The sequence below is a fragment of the Lipotes vexillifer genome, unplaced genomic scaffold (assembly GCF_000442215.2).
Source record: "Lipotes vexillifer unplaced genomic scaffold, Lipotes_vexillifer_v1.1 scaffold24, whole genome shotgun sequence".
Lineage (NCBI taxonomy): Eukaryota > Metazoa > Chordata > Mammalia > Artiodactyla > Lipotidae > Lipotes > Lipotes vexillifer.
In genome coordinates this window covers 124,251-150,581 of record NW_006782914.1, presented here as the reverse complement: position 1 = coordinate 150,581, position 26,331 = coordinate 124,251, and positions in this window count along the sequence as shown.

Here is a 26,331-nt window from a genome sequence, read left to right as displayed (position 1 = left end):
TGCCCAGGGCTTCCCTGGTGGCGCAGTGCTTGAGAGTCCGCCTGCCGATGCAGGAGACGCGGGTTCGTGCCCCGTTTCGGGAAGATCCCACATGCCGCGGAGCGGCTGGGCCCGTGAGCCATGGCCACTGAGCCTGCGCGTCCGGAGCCTGTGCTCCGCAAATGGGAGAGGCCACAACAGTGAGAGGCCCGCATAACGCAAGGAAAAAAAAAAAAAAAAAAAAAAAAAACCTGTGCCCATACTGTTTCTGCTGGCAGACATGAGCTAAACATGGACCTGACACTCTTGCAAATTCAAATGAACAGTCTTGAGCATCTTCACTCTTTGGGGTCCCATCTCCCACTCTACTGTGAAGCATCATTGCTCACCTGAGGGCGTTCACTGATGGAGAGACCTTGTTTAGGCCCAAAGGTATGTTACTGGCTCCCCTTCTCAATCACAGACACATAGGATAACGGGGCTGAGGGTCAGCCTAACCACCCTCAGAGAACACTTGTCTTTCCAGCCCTGAGTTCTCAACTTTTAACCATTACTCCCTATAAACAACAACCTATTTTCCTCTGGGCAATATTGGGCAAAATGGTGAAGCAGGCAAAGTGTCATCCTTGGTGTCCTCTTTCTAGAGAATATGCCCAGAGTCTCCTGGCCTCTTTCTCACCTTTCTCCAGCTATCCCCCCTACAGATCACAGTCTTGGACTGAAGGTGTCCGTCACCATAACTAGCACCACCTCCAATCTCTGCCTGTGGAAAGTTCCATCTCAGCCTCCTAGGTCCAGCTCAAATGTGACCTCCTCTGGCAGCCCTTCCTTGATGTCCAGCCTGCATCTTTCTCTCTTCTGAAGCCCCATGACCCTTGGAATGGGCTTTGCTATGGTACTTGGCATTTTCTACCACTAGACAGTAAGCTCCTCGAGGGCAGGATCCATGTCTGATTCATCTCTGGGTCCCCTGCAGGCTGAACTCAGTGAACCCTTTCTGAGGCATGCAGAAACAGCTAAGGGAGGAGTGAAGCTCTAACCATGGCACAATGTGCTATGCCAGTAGGCTGGGAGGAACTCGGGCCTGGAGTTTACCTCTCCCTAAGGCTGGTCGTTACCTCTCCCCTCCCCTTCTCACTCCCAGCCATTCCTAAAGGACCTCTCTGTTTCACTGTCTTCAGCCAACTGTCACTGTGGGACAGAATCCTCTGGGAAGGCTTCAGCTGTTAACAGCTTAGAATGTTGCTGTTCCCAGAAGTCTCTGCACTGAAGGGAGGGGTGGGAGAGGGGAAGTGGGAGGAGGGTTGAAGGAGGTAAGGGTGTGAACCTTCACTTCCCAATGACTCCCCCTTAGTATTCTGAGTGGCTTTCCTTCTCTTTATGCCTATGCCTTTTAGAAAGATATATGTCCTGGCTCTTAACAGCCCTTAAATAAATAGTAATCATTCTTAGTATTGTCATTACCAATAAGTCAAGAATAGCAACAACACAGACATGTAAAACACAGAGCCTACCCCAAATGCCTGAGCACTTGGAGGTGCCAAGTAGGAGATACAGATGGATTTTGGTAGGCAGAGTTTCTGGAAAGAAGTTTCTGAAAGGAAGGAGTTTTTAAGTATCTGCCTCCCTGGTGGTGGAAACAGTCTGAGCAAAGACGAGGAGGTGAAAACAGCAGGTTGTGTGTGCACAAGGAATGGCCAATGACTGAAGAGAGGGCCCGTCTAAAAGACTGACAAGTGGAGCTGGTTAAAGGGCAGGAGGCAGTGGGAGGGGAGAGAGGGGCCAAGCTGAAGGGACACGTCATGACAAATTCAACTTGGAGTTGCAGTTGCATGTGCTGGTGGGTCAGTAAGAAGAAATGTCCCCTAGGAACCTGAAGTTCCCAGGCTGAGAGTGGAGAAGCAGGACCTAGGGTCACAGGTGTGAATGGATCTTGCAAAGCAGCAAGTGTGAGGGAAAGGGCAGGGTGCAGGATGCAGCAGGGTCTCCAAATGGAAAGTGTTGCAGGCTGACGATATAGTAATAGGAGCAGAGCTTCCAGCCCTTTCAAGTTCATCAATTACAGCAGAAAAGTCCAGAAATATAAGGCCGGGGGGGAAAGTACAGGATGGAGAAGGAGAAGGTTGTTAGAAACCTGCAGTGTGCTCTACAGGCAACTTTGTTTAAAATAAATATTGACATTTTATTTAGTTAGTGATTTCAAAGATTAACATCTTCATTGCTTTTCTGGATTGGGAGATATATTAAGGGCTCTATAAATGTTAAGTTGAACTTCCCACTTGGCCCTCTCCCTGGTGCTAGGTTTGCATAAGTGTATCCCTTGTCTTGGGGGTGTTGTGGAAACCTTTGCTTTCTCCCCATTCTTCTCCCTTTAGCTGCCAGCCAGGCAGTAAATCTTGCCAAATAAAGTCACCTTTACATGACTTATGCTTCTCCTCCGCCCACTATCACTAAGCTAACGATTGCTGCAAAATCTTGAAGGGAGAAGGCAGTCCTTTGCAGGAGTAAAACTCTCTCCCTGTTTTTTTCCATCCCAAGTCATGTTAAAATGGTTTTCAGTGGATAGTGAGATGATGAGGAATGTTTATTTTCTTTTTTTTTTTACATCTTTATTGGAGTATAATTGCTTTACAATGGTGTGTTAGTTTCTGCTTTATAACAAAGTGAATCAGTTATACATATACATATGTTGCCATATCTCTTCCCTCTTGCGTCTCCCTCCCTCCCTCCCACCCTCCCTATCCTACCCCTCCAGGCGGTCACAAAGCACCGAGCTGATATCGCTGTGCTATGCCGCTGCTTCCCACTAGCTATCTACCTTACGTTTGGTAGTGTATAAATGTCCATGCCTCTCTCTCGCTTTGTCACAACTCACCCTTCCCCCGCCCCATATCCTCAAGTCCATTCTCTAGTAGGTCTGTGTCTTTATTCCTGTCTTACCCCTAGGTTCTTCATGACATTTTTTTTTTAATTCCATATATATGTGTTAGCATACAGTATTTGTCTTTCTCTTTCTGACTTACTTCACTCTGTATGACAGACTCTAGGTCCATTCACCCCATTACAGATAGCTCAATTTCGTTTCTTTTTATGGCTGAGTAATATTCCATTGTATATATGTGCCACATCTTCTTTATCCATTCATCCGACGACGGACACGTAGGTTGTTTCCAGCTCCTGGCTATTGTAAATAGAGCTGCAATGAACATTTTGGTACATGACTCTTTTTGAATTATGGTTTTCTCAGGGTATATGCCCAGTAGTGGGATTGCTGGGTCATATGGTAGTTCTATTTGTAGTTTTTTAAGGAACCTCCATACTGTTCTCCATAGTGGCTGTACCAATTCACATTCCCACCAGCAGTGCAAGAGTGTTCCCTTTTCTCCACACCCTCTCCAGCATTTATTGTTTCTAGATTTTTTGATGATGGCCATTCTGACTGGTGTGAGATGATATCTCATTGTAGTTTTGATTTGCATTTCTCTAATGATTAATGATGTTGAGCATTCTTTCATGTGTTTGTTGGCAGTCTGTATATCTTCTTTGGAGAAATGTCTATTTAGGTCTTCTGCCCATTTTTGGATTGGGTTGTTTATTTTTTTGTTATTGAGCTGCATGAGCTGCCTGTAAATTTTAGAGATTAATCCTTTGTCAGTTGATTCATTTGCAAATATTTTCTCCCATTCTGAGGGCTGTCTTTTGGTCTTGTTTATGGTTTCCTTTGCTGTGCAAAAGCTTTGAAGTTTCATTAGGTCCCATTTGTTTATTTTTGTTTTTATCTCCATTACTCTAGGAGATGGGTCAAGAAGGATCTTGCTGTGATTTATGTCATAGAGTGTTCTGCCTATGTTTTCCTCTAAGAGTTTGATAGTTTCTGGCCTTACGTTTAGGTCTTTAATCCATTTTGAGCTTATTTTTGTGTATGGTGTTAAGGAGTGATCTAATCTCATACTTTAATATGTACCTGTCCAGTTTTCCCAGCACCACTTACTGAAGAGGCTGTCCTTTCTGCACTGTACATTCCTGACTCCTTTATCAAAGATAAGGTGACCATAGGTGCATGGGTTTATCTCTGGGCTTTCTATCCTGTTCCACTGATCTATCTTTCTGTTTTTGTGCCAGTACCATACTGTCTTGATTACTGTAGCTTTGTAGTATAGTCTGAAGTCAGGGAGCCTGATTCCTCCAGCTCCGTTTTTCATTCTCAGGATTGCTTTGGCTACTTGGGGTCTTTTGTGTTTCCATACAGATTGTGAAATTTTTTGTTCTAGTTCTGTGAAAAATGCCAGTGGTAGTTTGATAGGGATTGCATTGAATCTGTAGATTGCTTTGGGTAGTAGAGTCATTTTCACAATGTTGATGCTTCCAATCCAAGGACATGGTGTATCTCTCCATCTATTTGTATCATCTTTAATTTCTTTGATCAGTGTCTTATAATTTTCTGCATACAGGTCGTTTGTCTCCTTAGGTAGGTTTATTCCTAGATATTTTATTCTTTTTGTTGCAGTGGTAAATGGGAGTGTTTTCTTGATTTCACTTTCAGATTTTTCATCATTAGTGTATAGGAATGCCAGAGATTCCTGTGCATTAATTTTGTATCCTGCTACTTTACCAAATTCATTGATTCGCTCTAGTAGTTTTCTGGTAGCATCTTTAGGATTCTCTATGTATAGTATCATGTCATCTGCAAACAGTGACAGCTTTACTTCTTTTCCGATTTGGATTCCTTTTATTTCCTTTTCTTCTCCAAATACTACTTTGATAGTTAATTTTTTTGTTTTGAAGGAAGAAAAGTAGATTGGACATGATGGAGTTATCACTCTTAGAAAGTCTTCCAAGAGAATCTCCATAAACCATGGAATTCCCAGTGACATGACAATACCTCTGTTTCCTTCAAGAGAAAATTCTTAGAAAATTCTTAGAAAATTCTTCATAATATTCAAGGTTTTAAATTTATTTTTAAAAAGATGCATGAGCATAAACTCTACAAGGTAAGCTTTAGGGTTGCACTTCAAAATAAATAGTTTACTACCCCCCCTATGGCTGCTTCTCTTCCTTTCAATGTAGGACATCACCCATGAGTATCAACTCTTCAATGCATTATAGGAAGATGTGATTTTGGAAGATTCCTAAGAATAGAATTGTGAGGGCATAACCTATGTCATATGGCTAGCAGACAAACTCAGCTAGCAGGGAAAACAGTCATAAGGCTAGGACTGTCTCAAAAACAAATTCAGCCAATACAAACTTAACATGTGAACACAGGTGCTGCTCACTGGCCTCCACTGCTGCCTTGACACCCCCATGCTCTGGGCCAGCTGATGACTCCCTCTGTGTTCCCACATATTCTCTGCTGGCCTGCTGCTTGACCTTCCATTCATTGATCCAACCTTTACTGAGCACCTGGTATGTGTCTTTGGCCCTGAGGTTGACGGAATGGACATGATAGATCCCTGCTATGAAGAGACAAACAGCCAAGAGGAGAGGCAGTTGTGCCAAGGTCACAGTATGACAAATGACTGCAGTCACAGAGGTCCATCCAGGATGTTAGGGAGCACAACTCCGAATTCTGCTTGGGTGAAAGTGATGGGGAAGAAAAAAGGGAAGGCGGTCACACAGGAGGGGACACTTGCATTGATTCACCAGGCACACTGCAGAAGCGGCTATGACAGAGGAGCTGGGAGGTGATGAACCAGAGAGGAAAGCCAGGGCGGGCCACATCAAGAGAAAGGCTCAGGAATGACAGTTATCTGGATCCTATTCTGCCAAAATGTGAAATGGAAGACTGAGCGCATTGACCTAGGACAGGAGGGAAGGAGACGTGGTAGGCGGAATTCTAAGGTGGCCCCCAAGATTCCAGCTCCCTGGTGCACATGGCTGTGTAAGCCCCCACCCCTTGAGAATGGGCAGGACTTAATGAATATGATGTAATTTCACTCTCGTGATTGTTACCTTATATAGCAAAAGGGATTTGTAAATGAAATCAGTGACCCTAATCAGGTGACTTCGAGTTAATTTAAAGGGAGATATTCTAGGTGGGCCTGAACTAACCAGGTGAACCCTTTAAAAGAGTTCAGGCCTTCAGAGAAGTCAGAATGATTTCAAGAAGCAGAGGTGCTCTTCTGTTGACCTTGAAGAAGCAATGTGCCATGTTGTGGAGAGGGCCACATGACAGGGAATGGCAGGTGGCCTCTGGGAGCTGGAACTGACTTCTACCAACAAGCAGTGACCTTGGAAGAGAGCCCTTAAGCCTCAGATGAGACTGCAGCCCCAGCCAACACCTTGATTTCAGTCTGAGCAGTGGACCCAGCTAACCCATACTTGGACTCCAGACCCACGTGAGATAAATTTATATTGTTTTAAGTCACTAAGTTTGTGGTAATTTGTTACATAGCAATAGAAAACTAGTACAGTCAGCAAAGGAGGGAGTAAATGTTGAGGACAGAGGATGTAAGATCTGGAGTCCTTTGAGAAGCTCGGAAGCAAGAGAGCATCCTGGCCAGCGGGAGTCATTCAGTGAGAGGTGCTGAAATATAAAATCAAGCAAAGAAGACTTGCCCTCCTCCTAAGGATCCCCACGGTAGGGATTAAATCCATGTCTTTCCTTCTCAAGAGGAATGCTCAGGGGAGTGGTACTGGCTACAGGTCTGTGAGTTCTCCCACCCAACAGGAGACTGGTATAGAGAAGAGAATCCGCAGTTGAAATTTACACTCTGGGGAGGTGTCAACAGTGGGTTTCCGTCAAAGGCAAATCCTTCACTTTTGTCCCTTGAAACATGGCAAGTTTCTTCCCTGAAATTTAGTCGTTTCCTAGAACTTTCTTTCATGTTGTTACTTGCTACCAAAGGCACAAAAACAAGCTCCATCATTTTGTGGTGCATTTTCAATTCTTTTAGAATATTGAAAAAAAAAAAAAAAAAGCACAGCCATTTTATTTTTTCCCCCAGAAGAGCCAATATTTGTTTTTTCTTTCTTCTTCTTTAAAAAAAAATTTTTGCAAGGGTCACACCAGTTTCTTTTGAACTGGTGAATCATTTCAATATTTGAATCATTTTAAAGGGTTCATTTGGACTATTTCTTTAAGATTGGAAATAATTAGAGGTTATATAATATGCACAGGAAGGACAAATAGCTTTAAAAAGAAAACCCTCCATCTCTTTTTCTTCTGCCATCTCAAGGGCCCTAAGTCTCCACTAAAAACAATAAAACATTTAAAATGATAAAGTTATCTTTAAATGAAATTTCAAAGCCCTAGTAGATTGTGCAATAGAATATTAAGTGCCTATTTTGTGAGAAAAGTATGGCACAGTGCTGCTGTCACATCCCCACATGGAAACAAATTACAGACATAACAATACAGGTTAATTACATGTGGCACGAGGAGTCCAGACAAAGGTGCAATTGCAGAGGAGGGGGAAATTGCCTAGAGACCAGGTGACTAGCCTTGAGCCCATATTTGAAGGAAGGGTAATCTCCCATCAGTGATGAGGACTGAGAAGGGGGGTGGGGTACTGGCATGGGTCAGGAAAAAGTTGGCAGGGTTGGAGGAGTCTAGGCATATTTGTGTAGCAATAAGTGAACCAGTTGTGTTGAAGGTGGAATTCACAGCAGGAAGTAGAGATGTTTGGAAAAGCAAGCAGCTGTGGAAGGTTTTGATTATTGAGTCTAGATCTTTCCTGTATGCAGTGGAAAGCCACTAAAGTCGTTTGGATCCATCAAAAGCAAATGTTTTATGAAAATCCATGGTTGGTTGTGTTTGTCTTCATTGGTGGCAGGGAGACTGTTGGGAGTTTATGGTGAAAGTGACAAGGACCCAGCCAAGGCAGTGGCAAGGAGAGGAGAAGATGGCATTCAAAATATAATACACAAAAAAATCAAAAGGGCATGGTACCTCTCTAGGGAATCTGTTGACATCACAAGCCTTCAAAGGTTTTGGCTGGGACCCTGTATTTTGGTGCGGTCCAGTGGTCTCAGGCAATCTTCCTTTCTCTTTCCAGAGAAATATAATCATATGTGGTCTTATTCTGACGGGGTTTTTTTTTTTTTTTTTTTTTTTTGCGGTACACGGGCCTCTCACTGTTGTGGCCTGTCCCGTTGCGGAGCACAGGCTCCAGATATGCAGGCTCAGTGGCCATGGCTCACGGGCCCAGCCTCTCCGCGGCATGTGGGATCTTCCCGGACCGGGGCACGAACCCGTGTCCCCTGCATCAGCAGGCGGACTCTCAACCACTGCGCCACCAGGGAAGCCCCACTCTGACGTTTTTACAGAATTAGCTCATGGCTAATTGAGAACTACAGGGATTAAAAATCAGTCATATCTGGAACAGAGCATTGTAATGGTGTGAAGGCTGCTTGCTCTGGGGCAAGTGTGAGCCAACTTTTAAAGACGCTCTTTGGGTGCAAATTGATGCTAAGATATGCTGCTTGGGCCCCAAGTTTCCATAGGCTTCCACATATCTTCTTACTTGGCTCCCTGCTAAGCTGTCAGTTTCTGGGTTGCCTCAGTTTCCTCCTCGAGAAATGCGTGTGATTCAACCTAATGCTAGTCTCATTTTCACCACTGCCATTTTGATGTTGTTCTTGTCTCTACTCTTCAGCAGTCATGAAACTGAACGCAGTCACCCAGTGCCTCATACCTGGATTCTAGTGAAATGAAGCATGGAGACACTAAGGGTAAGAGCTAATTAACTACTGAGCACCAACAGTGTACTGGGTCCTCTGCTAGAAACTAATGAATGTAAAGTGCTTAGCACAGTGCCTGCTACAGTTGCGGCTCAATCAATGTTCATTTCTTTTCTCCTTGTTATTAAATTATAAAGAGGGCATGAGATGGTGAGAGAAAAGGAGCCAGAAGGGAGGTGGGAAAGGAGAAGCCCTGTCTGGTCTGCAATGCGACATGCAGGTAGCCCCGACCCTCCTGGAGCAGGAGGAGAAGCTGGTCCTCACTGACCAGTTAGGAAGGAGAGAAGCCTTCCACCTCAAAGCTCTTAGCTCCCCTCTGAGCCAGGGCCAGCATTGAGGCCTGGGGGGGAACTAGGAGGGATAACCCTGCTCCTCTGCTGCTTCTGAGTAATGGGGGACAGTCTTCTATCTCCAGATCACCCTCCTGGTCAGAGGAAAGTGTCTTAGAAAATGATCCCTCCCTTAACTTAGCTTTTCTTCTTTTGTATCATGGTCAGTTTCTGATTATTTTATTTTTTTAGAGAGAGGCATTAACACTTACTTGAATTATGATCAAAGGAGATCTAGCTCTGGAGAACCTGGGACCTGGCTTCCTAGTGGACTTCTTCCTCTCCTGTGAGCATCCAGATCCCATTGTCAGGGGCAGGGTCTCTTTTCCCCAAAGTCCTCCTCAAAATGACACACTTGTCACACAGCAGACTGCTATGGCTCTAGTGGTATGAGAAGGGAACATAGTTAGACCCTAAAGTCCTAGATGCTGACGCAGTGGAGAAAACAGAAGCCATACTCAGGAGACCTGGGTTCTAGTCTATGTTTTGCTGTTAAGACCTTGAGAAAATCATGTCACCCTTTGAGTCGCAGTCTCCTTATGTACCATAGGAACCACAAAGCTTATCACAAAGTCTTGCTGGATTGTGGTGAGAATGGCAAGACAATTGATACACAGAGCACCCTTGCTGACTTATGGCACCTACTTGTGCTAGTTAAATGGCTGACCTCTGTTCTTCCTCCCATTTTTATCTCCTTTCCCAGATTCAACACTCTGGCCTTACTTTGATGTAGAAAGAGAAGGTAAATGCTTTCAAATAGAAAAGGCCGCAGAGGTGGAGTGAGGGAGATAGTTTATCTCTCTTATGAAGGATTATCTCCTTGGCAGGTGGCCTCATCTTCTCCCACTCTTATTTTTTTAAATATCAGATTCCATTCTTTTTCCATTTCAAGTGCCACTCTGGACACTCTCCAATGTCTTCACTTCCCTTGTGAGTTCTGAAACCCCAAACCAGGGTGTGTTCTCTAAGACTATATATAGTAGGCAAGAAGACTGCTACACAGAGTAATCTTGGCATTTTGTAGAGTTCACAAAACTAAAAGTAGTACTTTATATACTGTTTGGTAGAAGTGCTTTGTGGTTTGTTGCCCTCAGAGGAGAGAGGCAATATAGATGTTTTCTAGAAAGGCAAAGCCCCAGAACTGGGCTGGGAAATGCTCTCTGACAATGTGTTGTGGTTTGGGGGCTCACAAGAGACCTTGAGAAAGATCTCAAGCTTGGGTCCTAAATTTCTAGTCCAAATTCCTGTTATTCCACTGGATTGTGAGCTCATTGAGGGCAGGGACCATATTTTAGCCATTTTTGTATCCCCAGGATATAGCACATAGGGGCATACAGTACATCTTTGCTGAGTGAACATCTATATCAAGTATCTACCCAAATAAGGCAGAAAACTTGGAGCCATAGACTCCTGGGAACTGGCACCACCAGACCAGAGTATATAGGATCCCCAAACACAGGTTCTATCAGTGGGCTGCTTCCAGTAACACTTTGGGGAGCACCAACCAAAAGAGAAGGATTCCAAGTGTGTTGCTAGACTTCTGGTTCCAACCAAATGGAGGAGGCATGCTGTACTCTGTCTCTCCCACTGATTACAACTAAACACTCTGAACAACAACAACAAAGACAACTAACTGAGGACTTTGAACAGTAAATAAAGCAGGGGGATTGGGGAAAAAAAATCAAAATATGATGAATGACCAATATGGTAGCAGCAAGTTTCCTGGGATTTTTCTCCTGGATTTGACCTGTCCGTGACTACTGTACAGAGTTATGAAACTGCATGGCAGTCACGTACAGCAACAACTCCAAGAAATAGCCCATTTTCTCTGGCCAAATGACCTGGAAGATTGGACCCTACAAGCTAGAGAGTGTGGACAAAACCCTGTTCTTTTTCCTCATATTTTTTATCTTTTAGTTCAGCTTTAAGGCCATAGGTAGCCCCCAGACTGCACTGCCACCATGCTAGCAGCTCAGGTACCTAAAATCCCTGAGAGAAAACCTATAACTCTGGATAGAGGAACTCAGAAAAATTCACATAACCCTGTTATGTAAAGAGTATGAGGGTAGTTCTTATTTTTTTTTTGTCTTGTCACTTTGTCTTGATTTTAAGAGGACCCAGGGTCTCATTACATACCATACAAAAAGTCCAGGTTACAATCTAAAATTATCCAATGTGATAAGAAGCAGAAAAATCTGACCAGTTATCAAAGAAAATATATGATAATGTTGGAATTACTAGAAAAAAATTTTAAAACAGCTATTATACCATCTTTCATGATGTCAAGGTAAACACTCTTGAAATGAATGGAAAGATAGAACATCTCAGGAAAGAAACAAAAACTATTCAAAAAAAAAAAAAAAAGACAGCCAAATGGAAATTTTAGTACTGAGAAATATCTGAAATAAAAATTCACTCGATGGGCTTAATAGCAGAATGCAAATGCCAGAAGAAAGTATCAGTAGGCTGAAAGATAGATCAATAGAAATTATTCAATCTGAAGAACAGAGAGAAAATATTTGAAAAATAATGAATAGAGCCTCAGGGATCTGTGAGAGGATATCAGATGGTCTAACATCCATGTCATTGGAGTTCTTAAGAGAGAAGAAAGAGAGATTGATAGAGAAAAAAATTTGAAAAAATAATTGCTGAAGATGTCCCAAATTTGGTGAAAGACATAAATTTACAGATTCTCTGCAAACAGTATAAACTTAAAGAAAACTGAACTGAACATTCTACCCTTTCCTACCATCTTACCCACCAATACCCTCCTTCTTACCTGCCTGGACCCTGAAGACATCTGAGTTTTTGACCCTGGTGTCAGGGAAGGAGCACATGAATACAAGACATCAGGAGCTTAATCCTGGCTCACTGACTCAAGTGTGAGACCCAGGGAATACTAGTTCCCCTGCCTAGGCCTCAGTTCCTTGTCTGAAAAATCTCAATGTTGAGCTACATGGTCTTCTAATTTCCCTTCTAGATCTAAGATACTGATGATCAGTTCCTATGTAGACATTTTCTATTAAAAAAATTATAACATTATTTATCAAAACCTAATGCTATGAAACAAGAGAACATTTTCCTGCCAAGAGTTTTGCACCTTTTATAATGGTGCAAATGACTGAAATGGAGATAATCACAGAACGAAAAATGGAGTTTTGAAGCAACCAAAATGGAGGTTGGCTTTCCCCAGCAGCTTCCTACAGAAACTTTCAAGCACCATGGGAAGCCTGGAATTCATTGCAAAGGAAAGGAAGCTCTATAGAAAACTTTCACTCCCAGTAAACTCGTTTCAAATGTCATCATATTTTTCAGATGCTAAGGAATGGAATGGAATGCCCTCATTGCCTTGGATTCCTAGTGTAATGTCGTCTGTCAGAATACATTAATTCCCTATGTCTGTAAACACGATAATAACTACCACTTGTGTAGCATCTTACAGTTAACAGAGTAGTTCTCATTTCACGCATTTTCTCATTTCATCCTCCCAACCGCTATCTTCTCAGGTAGACGAGAGCAATCACCTCCTGTTTTCTCAGAGAAAATAGTCTGAGAGAGGTTGAGAATTTTGCCCCAGACCATCCAGCACTAAGCTGGAGAAAGTGCCAACTGTTCTGGCATCCAATTCTGTCCTCTTTTCCCACCACCAAGAGCCAGAGGCCCTGGACAATGCCAGAGCCAAGCTGTGAGCTACAGCTACTGGGCGTAGGGCCAGTTACCCCACTTTAGAAGGGCAGGATGTAGTAGATTAGATCCTCTCAGTTCATTCCTCCTGAGAAGAACACAGTGTTGAGAGTCAGCTCCAAGATGCTCTGTCCCTTTTGCATTCCCTCATTTGCCCTCCAGCTGGGCTGCTTGGCTGGAGAGGCTTTCTGGTATTAGACACAGAAAAGTTCTCCATCCCTACACCCTGTGTATGAAGGCTCTTTTGAAAAAGTCTTCTCTTCCGTCCCTCCAGTGCCTGTGAATGTGCTTGGCTTTAAGTCAATTAGGCTTGGGGACTGGTGGTTGTTTCTTCAGGTTTTGCCATTGAGCAGCTTTAAAGGGCTTTGCTGCATGGCCCTCACATCTGCTTCCACTCGGCTCTCTCTCTCTCTCTCGTCTCCACCAAGGAATTCTGTCCCCTCACATTCCTGCACATTCATTCAGCCTTCGTGCTGCATTGATGTGCCCAGAGGTCTTCTTTTCCTCCCTGCATGAGCCATTTTCAGCGCATTTATTCACACATTGCCTTCATTTTCGAGAAGAATACAAAGTAGTCTCTTTGAGTGTGATAACTCTGAGTCATTGCATAGTGTCATCATTTCAAAACAAAAAGAAGTCAAAATGTGGGTGGGTTCATTCCCTGGCAAGGGAATAGGCCTTCTCTTCTTTGTTTTACCCTTAATGACTCATTCAACCTGAATCAAAGCTGAGTAGTCTTGGCCTTGGAACAGGAGGGTGGGGGTAGGAGGAGCAGAGGGTAGGCATCCTGTAAGCTGGGGCCTTGGGCCCAACCCCCAGGAACCATGTCCATGAGGCATGAAGAGGGCAGAAGGGACTGAGAAAACAGAGTGGTAGGATGGTGCCATGCAAAGGCCTTCCTCATCTCTGGTCCGGGTTCTTCCCTCTATAAAAACTTCAAAAGGCTCACATGAGTGGGTTGGGAAAGGACAGGGCACATGACTCCACTGTAACTATTTCCCTGAATCACTGTGCACTCCACTGTGCCTCACCGGGGCATAGGAGTCTTGATTCAGGACAGGAGGTTTGACCCTCACCTGTTTAGGCACCTGGAGAGGTGGAGAGAGGAGGCTTTGGTGACAGACTTAGGTCTGGATACCACCTCTGCCACTTCCTGGCTGTGTGACCTTGGAATAAGTACTTAACCTCTCTGAGTCTCAGTTTTCTCATTTGTAAAAAGAGAATAATAGTACTTATCTTGTTAAGTTCTTGTGAGGATAACATGTAACATTTTCGAAGTGCCTAGCACAATGCTCCTGAAATTATCTCCTAGACTTCCCTGGCTCACATACAGGATGTGTAGGGCAGTGGACAGTTTGGCTTGTTGGCCTTGGATAGCCATTTAATCTCCCTCAGTTTCTTCTTCGGTAAGATGGGATAACATCTGCTTCGCAAAAGGATTGTGAGCATTAGAAATGAAGGCATGAAGAGTCCAGCACAGCTCCAGGGCACTGTGGCTCCTTAAGTGGTGCTGCTTGTCAATTGGAAGTTATAATTATTTACCTTAGAGGTCGCTGTGAGGGGCCAGTGCCCCTAGAAAGGGGTCCCTGGGAAGATTGCAGCAGTCCTTAGATCAGAGGCAATGTCAGAGACTGGAGGGTGGACCAAGACAGAAGACGCCAGCAGGTTTTGAGCCAGAGAACGTGGGATCAGGGGGCCATCAGCTGGAGCCAGTACCCAGAGGTGTGGGGCAGGGTGGTCAGATAGGGCATGATGCCTGGCAGGACACTTGCCCCCTAGGGCCAGAGAGGCTGCTCCACACTCCCCGTTACGCAGCTGTGTCTTCCACAGTCTCGGGCTCAAGAAGTCTTTCTGCTGGGTCCACAGGCCTCACTCACAATGCAGGTTGCCAGGCAGGGTTCTGCAGGGGTCTAGAAATTGTAAAGCAGCACCCTGGTATAGCAGCTCTAAACATGGGGACCTGGGTCACTGCAAAAGACCCACAAGCATAAAAGCATTCCTTTGGGGGAAGGAGGACCTTTTGTCTTTTTCCTGGTGGAAGCTGAGATATGTGGGGTTTTGGTCATGCTGGGCTGTCTAGAGGTCCACAGACTCCTTGAGGTTCCAACCCAAATGGCCTTGGGATACACGAAGAACTCTGTACCACTCTGAAAGAGCAGTGAGATTCATCTCCCCAGTCCCTCCTTTCAGCAAAAGTTTTATTTGCACCCCTGGAGAACCAGCTCTTTGCGGCTTTCCCAAGAAAACCACAACCAAACTGTGCGCTAAAAAAATCGCACACTGTTCTGCCTCAGTACTCCTACTTGCATCATTGTTCAGTCTGTAATGTCCTCTCCACCAAAATCCTACCCATACACAAGGCCCAGCTCCAATCTCAACTCTTCCAGGAAGCCCTCTAATATCTTTCCAGCCCACAGTAATTATCCCTTCCTTAAAACACACGGATCATGCCACCATTTTCTTTCTGGTTAGCTCTTATTCCATGGCTTTGTTTGTTAACATCTGTCTTTGTTATTTTAACATTTTTCTTTATGAATGTTAGTTTCCTCTGTCTTTCTAGTTTCTTACTTCCAACTAGTCAACAAAGACTGTCGGTTGTACCTCTCAGCAATACCTCAAATCCATCAACTTCTGTCTACCTCTCAGAGCCTTTTTCTGGTTCAGGCCACCAGCACTGCAACAGCCTCCTAAGTGGTCTCCCCACATCTTGACCTGCCCCTCCAATCCATTCTCTACTCTGAGGCTAGAGGACTCTTTCTAAAATACAAATATGCCTCAAGCATTTTATCCCACTAGTCTCAAGATAAAATATAAACTCTCCAACAGGCCTTTCAAAGTCCTGCCCACCTTTCCAGTCATATTTCTCAACATTCCCCTCGCCTCTCTTCCACGGTGGTCACCAAGGCCTGTCCCATTCTGGTCATGATAAAGCCCTCTCAGGTCCTCACACACACCCTCCTTTGGACATTCTATCTGGAGTACTCTTCCTTTCCACCCTCCGTGCCCCTCACACAGCACTCCCTTGGCCTACACATCCTCAGTCTTCAGGTCTCCACTTCAATGTCATCTCACCCACTAAGCCTTGACCCTACCCCCAACAGCCTAGTCCAGGTGACATACCTGGAGTACCTTGTCACCTCCCATCAGGGCACTTTTAATTCCATATTGTAGTTGCCTGTTTACTGGTCTTTGTCCTCCACTGGACTATAAGCAATTTCAGAGCAGGAAGCATGTCTGCACAGTTTACTGTTGTATCCTCAGTGCTGCACCCAGTGTCTACATTTAGTAGATGCTCAGTAAATAATGTTTTAATGAATGAATGAAAAGAAGAATGAATCTGTACATCCACATCTTCAAGGGCAGCAATCATCTCTTATGCTTCTTTTCAGGACCTCATTCAGGACCCTGTGCATTCTAGGTACAAAGGAAAGGAGGTAATTATTTGCTGTGAGCAAAAAAGCCTCATTATTTAAATAGCACGCTCCTCTATTTCTTGATGTTTCCCTGTCTCCACATGGAAGGCTTTTTGAGCTCCACGCCAGCAGGGATGCAGCTGACAACATGGTGACCTAGATCTGCCTACAAGGGAGCTGGACAAGCAGCGTCCCCAGCCAGTATTGGGAGACCCACAGAATTCAAGGCCTCCGGAACCTGAATGGGCCACTCATCGCAGAGGAGCAGAAAAACCCTTGATAGAGTCCAGAAACTCAAGTATTAGTCCTAACTCCTTCATTAGTCATGGGACAATGGGCAAATTACTTAGCCTCTCTGGAGTTCAGTTTCCTCATTCGTAAAATGTGGTAAGGGAGAAGGGCCAAAATGTATCTTCACTTATAGCTCTGAATTGTCATTCTATGAAAAAAACATGTCACCACATTCCCACCAGAGGTGAAGAATTGGGCTGTTTCCAACCTAAAGATCAGGACACCGGTACCATTTCGAACAAGGTAAGTATGTTGTAATCATAATCTCATCCATTGTATGAGGCTTTAAACTTGGTAGTGCGTTTTCATAAGGCACTGGTAACCACTGGCAGCAGTGGTAGCCATATGGGTATGTCAATATCCTCTCCCTCTTCCCTATCAATTTTATTAGAAATAGCAATATGCTCAGTTAAAAAGTATATTCCCCAGCCTCCCTCACGGCTAGAATGACCATGTCACTAAGTTCTAGCCAATAAGGTGATATGAGCAGAAGTCACATGTAACATCCAGGAAGTCTAGCCAATAAGGTGATATGTTCTAGCCAATGAGGTGATATGAGCAGAAGTCACAAGTAGCATCCAGGAAGTCTCCCTAAAGGGAGAGAAGACAACTTTTGTGCTCTTTCTTCTCTCCTTTATGCTGGCTGAATGAGAATGAGAATGAGATGTCTGGAACTTGGCAGCCATAGTGTACCATGAGATGATGTGCTAAGAATGGTGGAACAGGAAGACAGAAGGAGTGTTGGTCCCTGATGCCTGGAGCCACCATCCCAGCCCTGGGCTACTTCTGTTGGACCTCTTTTCTATGAGAGAGAAATAATTTCTATCTTGTTGAAGCTACTATTTTCATTTTCCTGTCACATGTAAGCAAACCTAATCCTAATCGATAAAATAATCATCTGTTTTATGCAAGACCCTGTGCTAAATGCTGTAGGGAATGCAAAGGTGTTTAGACACACAAGATTTGGGCAAGAAGTTTCTGTCTGGGTATGAAGGAAAGGCTAAGAAAGGTTTAGCTTCGCAGGTCCATGTGGGTATGAAGAGGATTTACAGGAGCTGAGATCAGGGAATATAATGAAAGGAGTTTGAATGCCAAGCTAAAGAGGTTGGATTTGATCCTATGACAGACAAATAGAGCAGATGACCTTTCCCCCAATTTTCAAATGAAGAAATCCATGCCTAGGTTACAGGACTTGTCCAAGGTCACCCAGCCAGGGAGTGACAGAATCAGTCTCAATACTCTTGACACTTAGTCCAGAGTCATCCCACAGTTCTGTTCTGCCTTTGAAAGGATCTGGGGCAGAAAGTGTAAGAATGGAGATTTTACCCTTTGACATAGCCAGGTAACTGGACTGTGCACCCCTCCAATCACCCCCAAACCTCCAAAAGGAAGCTTGGAGAATTGCCAGAAGTCTAGGATCCAGACCTACCTTTAAGTCAGAGGACCCTTTCTGGGGCCCCTGCTTCGCCACCCCCATGAGGCTGCTGTGGCCAGGGTGCTCCTTTACTGTGTAGTAAGGCTCCAAGTGTCAGGCACAGTGCTGCGTGCTCTACATACATTATCTAATTTACTGCCCTCAGCGGCCTAACAAGAAAGTTATAATGCCCATCCCTATTTTACAGATGAAGATGAAGAAACAGAGGCTCAAAGAAATGAAGTCACCTACCCAATGTTGCTCAGTTGATTGAAAAGTTGAGGTAAAAAGCCATGTTTTTTCAACTCCATAGACCTGTTCTGAGCCCCACATTCTAACATCTTCCCAATCCCTGCCAAAGCATGGAACAGTCTCCTGTTCCTGCTCAGACTCCAAGGACTTACCTCATTTGATGGGTTGACCAGTGCCAAGGATCTCCTGCCAGATTCCAGTTGTGCTCACTCCACCTGCAGTCAGGAGCCAGACTCCCATCCAGTAGTCACACCACCCATGCTCTGCACATGGCCCCATGTGGGTGAGGGATCTTCTGGGGAGAGAGTGGGCCCACAGATACCCAGACCTCTGTGACCTCAGGCCTCCCAGGGCTCTTAATCTTGGCTGGTCATGGGGCAGGGATATAAGAGTCCTCCCATTCTAGGTTCTAGAGTTCACAGATTCCAGTGAGCTGTTTCATGGGATCAGGGACACTCTGTTCTTTGTGTCCTTCCTGTGACTGTCATGGATAGAATGCATTTGTTCTGATTTGCACTGGCATCCATTCAATAAACAACTGGTCATTGGAACTGAATCTCCTATCATTGCCAGCATTTGGAAAGTTGAGTTTCACTGTGCAGGTCATCCAGTGTGTATCTTTCCAGTAATGTAGTATGTCCACATATTCCTCTAAGCTGACCACCCCGGCTCTCTTCTGGAAATTCCACAGGAAACACCCTGAGAAGTAGCCTGCAGAGCTGAAGGCAATGGATGGATCTTGGTCCCCCTGCATTCACTGCCCAAGTACAAGGGGCCAAGCACTTTGCCAGACTTTGCCCTGGGCCATCACCTGTCCACCCCATTGTTGTCTTGCACAACCCCCCTTTCCTTTGGCCAAACAGTCGCTGTTTCTTTCCAAGCTCAGCCTAGGATTCTCATCCCTACACCCTCTCCCCTAATCATGCTAAAGATGGAATATGTTCACCTTATTTTATTATATATCAGGTTTAGCCTAAGTCTAGCAGATTTTAATAGTTATGAGTAGAATATTCATCCATTTCCTTATAAACACTATAATCAACATTCCTATTCTCTGATGCACCACTTAAAATATCTGAAATCAGACATGAAAGAGTAATTTAAATTTGTTCATAACAAAGTGTTCTCTTTTTTATTTTAAAAAATTTTTATTTTATATTGCAGTATAGTTGATTAACAACGTTGTGTTAGTTTCAGGTGTATAGCAAAGTGATTCAGTTATACATGTACGTGTATTTATTCTTTTCCCATTTAGGTTATTACAGAGCATTAAGCAGAGGTCCCTGTGCTATACAGTAAGTCCTTGTTGGTTATCTATTTTAAATATAGCAGTGTATACATGTCAATCCCAAACTCCCAATCTGTCCCTCCCCCACTACCATTCCCTCCTGGTAACCATAAGTTCATTCTCTAAGTTCAGTGAGTCTGTTTCTGTTTTGTAAGTAAGTTCATTTGTATCATTTTAAATTAGATTCCACATATGAGTGATATCATATGATATTTGTCTTTCTCTGTCTGACTTAACTTCACTTAGTATGATAACTTCCAGGTCCATCCATGTTGCCGCAAATGGCATTATTTCATTCTTTTTAGTGGCTGAGTAATATTCCATTGTATGTATGTACCACATCTTCTTTATCCATTCATCTGTCGATGGACATTTAGGTTGCTTCCATGTCTTGGCTATTGTAAACAGCACTGCAATGAACATTGGGGTGCATGTATCCTTTTGAACCATGATTTTCTCCAGATACATGCCCAGGAGTGGGATTGCTGGATCATATGGTAGCTCTATTTTTACTTTCTTAAAAAAACATCCATAGTGTCTTCCATAGTGGCTGCACCAACTTACATTCCCACCAACAGTGTAGGAGGGGGTCACTTTTCTCCATACCCTCTCCAGCATTTATTGTTTGTAGATTTTTGATGATGGCCATTCTGGCTGATGTGAGGTGATGTCTCATTGTAGTTTTGATTTGCATTTCTCTAATAATTAGCAATGTTGAGCATCTTTTCATGTGCCTCTTGACCATGTGTATGTCTTCTTTGGAGAAATGTTTATTTTGGTCTTCTGCCCATTTTTTGATTGGGTTGTTTGGGGTTTTTTTTTGATGTTGAACTACATGAGCTGTTTGTAAATTTTGGAGATTAATTCCTTGTCAGTCACTTCATTTGCAAATATTTTCTCCCATCCTGTGGGTTGTCTTTCTGTTTTGTTTATGGTTTCCTTTGCTGTGCAAAAGCTTTTGAGTTTAATTAGGTCCCATTTGTTTATTTTTGTTTTTATTTCCATTACACTAGGAGGCGGATCGAAAAAGATATTGCTGTAATTTATGTCAAAGAGTGTTCTGCCTATGTTTTCCTCTAAGAGTTTTATAGTATCCAGTCTTACATTTAGGTCTTTAATCCACTTTGAGTTTATTTTGTGTATCGTGTTAAAGAATGTTCTAATTTCATTTTTTTTTATATGTAGCTGTCCAGTTTTCCCAGAACCATTTATTGAAGAGACTGTCTTTTCTCCATTGTGTAGTCTTGCCTCCTTTGTTATAGATTAATTGACATAGGTGCATGGGTTTATTTCTGGGCTTTCTATCCTGTTCCATTGATCTATATTTCTGTTTTGAATTTGTTCATAACAAAGTTTTCTGAAGATATAAGCAGATTCTGTCAGATGCAGAAGCACATACAGTTCTTACAAACACTTTCACATGTTGTAGCATAGTCAAAATATCTCACCAGTGATAATAATTAAACCTCGTAGACATGCTTACAGTTTTTACACAATCCTCATAACCTGTCATTGTCACCAATAAGTGATAGCCAGTTAAGCAGTTGTATCCACATGATTACCAAAGGTTCATTGCTTCATTGGCTGCAGCAGTTTCATGAAAATCATGCCCTAAGTATTTTATATATAGCAATATGTTGCATTTACACATTCCTCTAGGAAAAATAAGCAGCTGGTGGGCACAAAGGGACTTTAAAACCCTGTACCACACTGCACATGTACTAGCTGTCCTTTTAGACTGGCAGCAACAGAGGTTGGCCAAAATCAGGCTAGGCTCCAGGCCCAGTTTACCTCTTAATAGTGTGTGATCTCTAGTAGGTCAACATTCTCTGAGCCTCAGGTTTTTCATCTGTAAAATGGAAATGAAAATAATGCCTGCCCTACTATGAGGTTGAAATGAGATCAGGGATGAGAAATCCCTTATAGGCCATGAAGCAACAATCAAACATTCGTCATTTTTTCACACACATTTACTTTTAATCTTCACAAGGCTAGGAGCTAGACATCATCATCTCATTTTACAGACATGGAGACCCAAGTCAACAAGCACTGGAGGGCATGAGGTCCAAGCCTAGATCCCCCTGTCAAATGCTCTTTCCCCTCTGTGCGATGGCACACCCTGTGGCCCGGTTCCTTGCTCACCACTATGTCATTAGCCATTGGCCTTAAGTCTGGGAGCAAATCAGGTTGTGTCAAGAGCCACACTCCGGGGAGAAGGGGGCCAAAGGAAGCTAGCCAAGCCCCTGAGGCCTCCACTGGCCATGAGCCCTACCCCAGGTCCCAGCTGCCTGACTTCCCCCAGCACAAGTGTGTTTGCCAAACACCTGTGGAGGGAGCACCTGCCTCCACCCCGGGCCCTGGGCTGAGGAAGCGCTAGGGAAAGCAGATGGGATTCGGCGGCACCACCTGAAGAGGCTTGTCATCTGGCTGAGGCAAGAGCTCAGAGACACAGCTAAGCAACAGTCCAGTACGAAACAGTACACGGTCAGGTGCCAAGTGAGTGGGAAAGACAGAAGGACATTCCCAGAGTCTCTCTTTACAGGCACTGGCAATTCTTGAAGTTCTCTGTGGCCCCAACAAGACAAGAGATACCTCAGTCTGGGGAGACATGGAATCTGCATCATCAACCCCTCTCCTGTGGTCCCTCTCAGCCCTCTCCCTTCGTGACCCCATAGCTGTCTCCCTCACTGGCCTGTAGGCTCCACAAGGTCAGACAACAGACAGTTCCATTGCCATACACGCCAGGCCTGACCCAGAGTCTGTCCTCAGTGAACATCTGCTGGATTGAGCAGGCGGAAACAGAGCAGATGGACAGCACTAGAGACTCATCCTCTGGCCCTGGAGGCCCATGAGGGAGTGTGCAGGCAGGAAGGACCCTGTCCTGAGAAAGGGGAGGCCTAGGCCCTCACGGAGAGGAGCTCCCTGAAAAGAAAGAATTCAACAACATCCTGTGAACTACACCGAGAGAAACGCTGTTTAGAAAAGAAGCCTGAAAAATGAAATTCCTGATAGCAGCAGCTAAGCCAGGGAGCACGCTCCTGCCTTGTGCCAGAGGTGAGAAGGTAGAGACGCAACTCCATTCCCATGCCCCTGTACGTGCGGCCTTCCCGCCGCTGGCTGCCAGGGCTGCTTCCTGGACTTGAGGTGGACTGAGTGCACAGGTGCGAGCACTTTCCTGCCTCCTTGCTGGCGGGGGCAGGAGGAGCTCATCTATGAGTTTTAAGGGCCCTGGCCTCTTTGGAGGAAGGCAGCCTGCTTGCCCGGCAGTGTTCTTCCCCTGATCTCCTGCTGAGAACAGATGGAGGCTTTCTCTGAACTGTGCAGCTCCTAGCCTGATTTGGAAGCACAAGGGGAAAATTAATACAGAGAGCTACTACATGCAAATGCCTCTGTCTTTTTGTACACTGTATTTACAGAAGGGAACTGCTTTGGCTTTTAGAGAGAAGTGTGATGTAAGAGTTTATTGCTGCTGCTGCTGTTCACCACCCAAGCTGTAAAAACAAACTGGAAATACTCAAATGTCAGTAACACCACCAAACCGCTTAAAAATATATCATAGGCCCCATTCAGTTGTCACTTTTAAAATTCCTGGTAGAATAGAGAACTTTCTGAGGAGAACTTGTCATACTCTAATGTTTGACAACATGTTTTCCACCTTCCCTCCCCAAACTCCCTTGTGAGGTCTTTGTGAGTACATTTGATTGCAACAGTTTGGGGTGAAACTAACTTACCGTGTGGCCTTGGGCAAGTCCCTGACAGCAGGACCTCTAAGTTTCTCTTCCACTCTGGCTCTGGAGTCTTTTTCAGTTCCATGAGTCCATAACCAGTGATCCCATTAGGAAACAGTGCAGTTCCTAGAATTATAGGTCTGCAGGGAACACAACCCACTTCTGGCTGAACTGTTCCTAAACTGCTTCTTACACAGAACTTCCAAACTTTCAAGCCTCCAATGAAAGCCATTGAGGCTTGAATGAAAGCCTTTCAATGGCTCCACAGAATTCAGTGTTTTCTGCTGTACCAAATGACTGCTGGAACCACAAGGGCCCTGGACAGGCCTTAGCTGGCCCAGTAAAAAGAAGGCAGTTGACCTTCTGCCCCTCCTCCCAAGCTTACTCTTCCAGTGGCCTCCTGGGCTGCCTTCTTTGTACCCATTCTCACAGCCCCACCACCCCAAGAGTCCAGGCCCTTGGATGGCCTGCAGTTGCCGGCCATGCCTGGCTTCTCCAGCCCTCTCCTTCTCGCCTGACGAGAAACTCCTTCTTTAGTGTCTGCCCTCAAGTGGGAAGGAGCCATCTGACTAACTCATGCTCAGGCTTAATGTTTCCTCAAGAATTGAAATATGGATGTCTCATAGGAGAAAAAAATCCATTACATTCCCACAGAAATTAATTTTGAAGAGTTGAACTTGAGGCACCAAAGATGAACCAAGAGAGGGAGATGTTTTGTGGCATGGGAGGCTTCCAGTGCCAGATTTCTGGATTTGGGTTTGGCTCTACCCTTTCTTGAAAAACTGTGTGCTCTTGGGAAATTCACTTAACCACTCTGAAATCCAATTTTTATGACTATAAAATGATCTGGAGCCTCTGACCTACCCCCACAAGATCATGTGAGAGCACTTGCACACTGTAAAATTCAGCACAGACCTACACGTCCGCACCCTGCACCACCTCCTCTGCCGGTGTGTCTGAAAGCAGCCCACTCCCTAAATCAGCTCTGTTTCAGCTCTGCCATTCACAAGGCCTGCGGAGAAGATGCGGGAGGGAGAGAAGGATGCCAGTGCTTTCCCTTCTAGGCTGCCCCACGCTTTGTCCCTTCTCCACCTCCTAATCACTGCAGGGATTCCTCCCCCCCACAAGAAAACACTCCAAGTCTCTGAAGCTCACAGGCTGAACTTCACCACAAGCAAGGTTTCTGACACCAACCGTAACAGGAGAGCAGGAGACTGGCATGCAGGGCAGAAGGGAGGAGGGTCTGTGTCATGCATGAAACCAGGAGACATAGAGGTCTTGCTTTTTTTTTTTAACCTGTATAAAAATGTGGCCCTTCTGGCACTGTTCACAGCATCTCTCAGCCCCCTTGAAGACTGGGCAGCACGATGACAAGCTTGGTGCTATTTTAAAACCAGGCAGCCCATAAAATCGGGCTATTCCCACATTCTCCTCTCAGAGAACAGCCCTCCAACCCCCCAACACGATAGACAGTCTTCTTATTTAAATGTAAACATTTCTCAGCATTTCCCAAGATCAATATTTATAAATCATAAATACTATGCTGGCACTTATTCTAGCCATTCCTAGTTACCATTAGGCTCATATGATGACAATGTGCTCCCATATAAATTTGAAAATTGTTCTAAAAATGCTCACAGAAACAAGAGTGAATAAAACAAAACCAATTCATAGGACACTCAAATACTGTAAAGAGAGGGACCATCATGTTTATTAAGCCCCAGTCTGATGAAATTAAGTAATGCATGCTGGGTGACAAGGTCACACTGATCAGAGCTGGGGTATAACCCGGTTCTTCTAATCCAGTTCATGGCTAGTTGAGGATGAAACAGAAATAATATAAACTAAAAGGTAAATCTGAGCCAAAAAGATAAAAGGCAAATTCAAAGCTGTTTTAAAACTAAACGTGATTTTAAATCCAACTAACAAACAAACGTGGAAATTAAACTTAAATGAGAAAAAGCATAAATGGATAATGCAGGTTTCAGACAGGCAAAGTAAATGTTAACTGTAAACTCATTTCAGCTGTCCACTGATCTGGAGTTTTTACTGTCAGCCATAGGGATCCTAGTGGGTGGTAATTCTGAGGAGGAAGTGATTATACTGGGAAAACAGAGGTCATAGGCAAAACAATAACAAAATGCTGGGCTCGTCCTCGTCTTCAACACAAATTGAAGTGAGAAGTGGAGATGTAACCTCATTTTTGGTGAAAGTGACCAGGAAGAATAAACAAAGAAAGAAAACAGTTCTATCTCTCCTTCAGGCAAAAGGGAATAAAATACCAGTAAACAAGAAAAACTAATTAAGAGAATTCCTAGGCCCAGATAAACAGTCCCCACTTTGATCTGCGTGGGTATGCAAACCAGGCTGCAAGGCCCTTATAGTGGTTCTGAAAAGCAAGCTGAGGAGAGATGCCTTGTGGGTGCTTGTAAGAAATTTCAGCCTAAATATGTTCACCTCCTTCACCATCTGCTTTTTCTGCTCTGCCTTCTTGGGCTAACAGTATGATGCTAAACCATGGAGCTTGTCTCTCATACTTACCCAACAATTAAGAGAATTCCTGAGTCCCCCCAAATTCTCTGTTTGATTAAGGCAGGTGTCCAAATCAGGTTGCTATGGAATAAGGATCTGTTCTACTGAACGCTGTCAACTCAATGCATAATTTACCTAACCCAGCCATGCCCTCCAAGAGGCCAGAGGCAAAGCTCTTCTAGGAAAACAAAGGAAGAAAAGTGCATCTGCAGTATTTAAGTCGAATGTCCAGAACTCCTGGACAACGAGGAATAAGACTATAGCAAAGCTAATAGGAACATGACATGGACCTTACGGTAGAAAATTCTTGCTGGGACAATTCTCAACTACAAAAAAATGTACAATGTGGCTCAAGTTTAATATTAAAACTAGTAAATCCCAGGTATCCAGACTTTCACTCATATTTCTTTTTTTATCAGAATTGTCTGTTATGTGAAGTACCTAAAGAAAGGAACAATGTACATATGACAGCATTCAAACTCAAAGGCACAGGGGCCTTGGGAAGGGTCAGTGTAATGAGGGCCTTTAAAGCTTAAGCATCTTTTGCTTCATGGCACATCTATCTCTGCCAATGCATCACTGTGTAGTTCCTTTAAATAGTTGTTTACTGCATTTCATTGACTCATAGACTTTTAACCTGGAAATATGAACTGGCTTGTCCATGGCCATACAGCTCGCTGGTGGAAAAGTCAGGGATCAAGCCAGTCTTTTGAATCCAAATCCAGAACTGTGTTCCCTA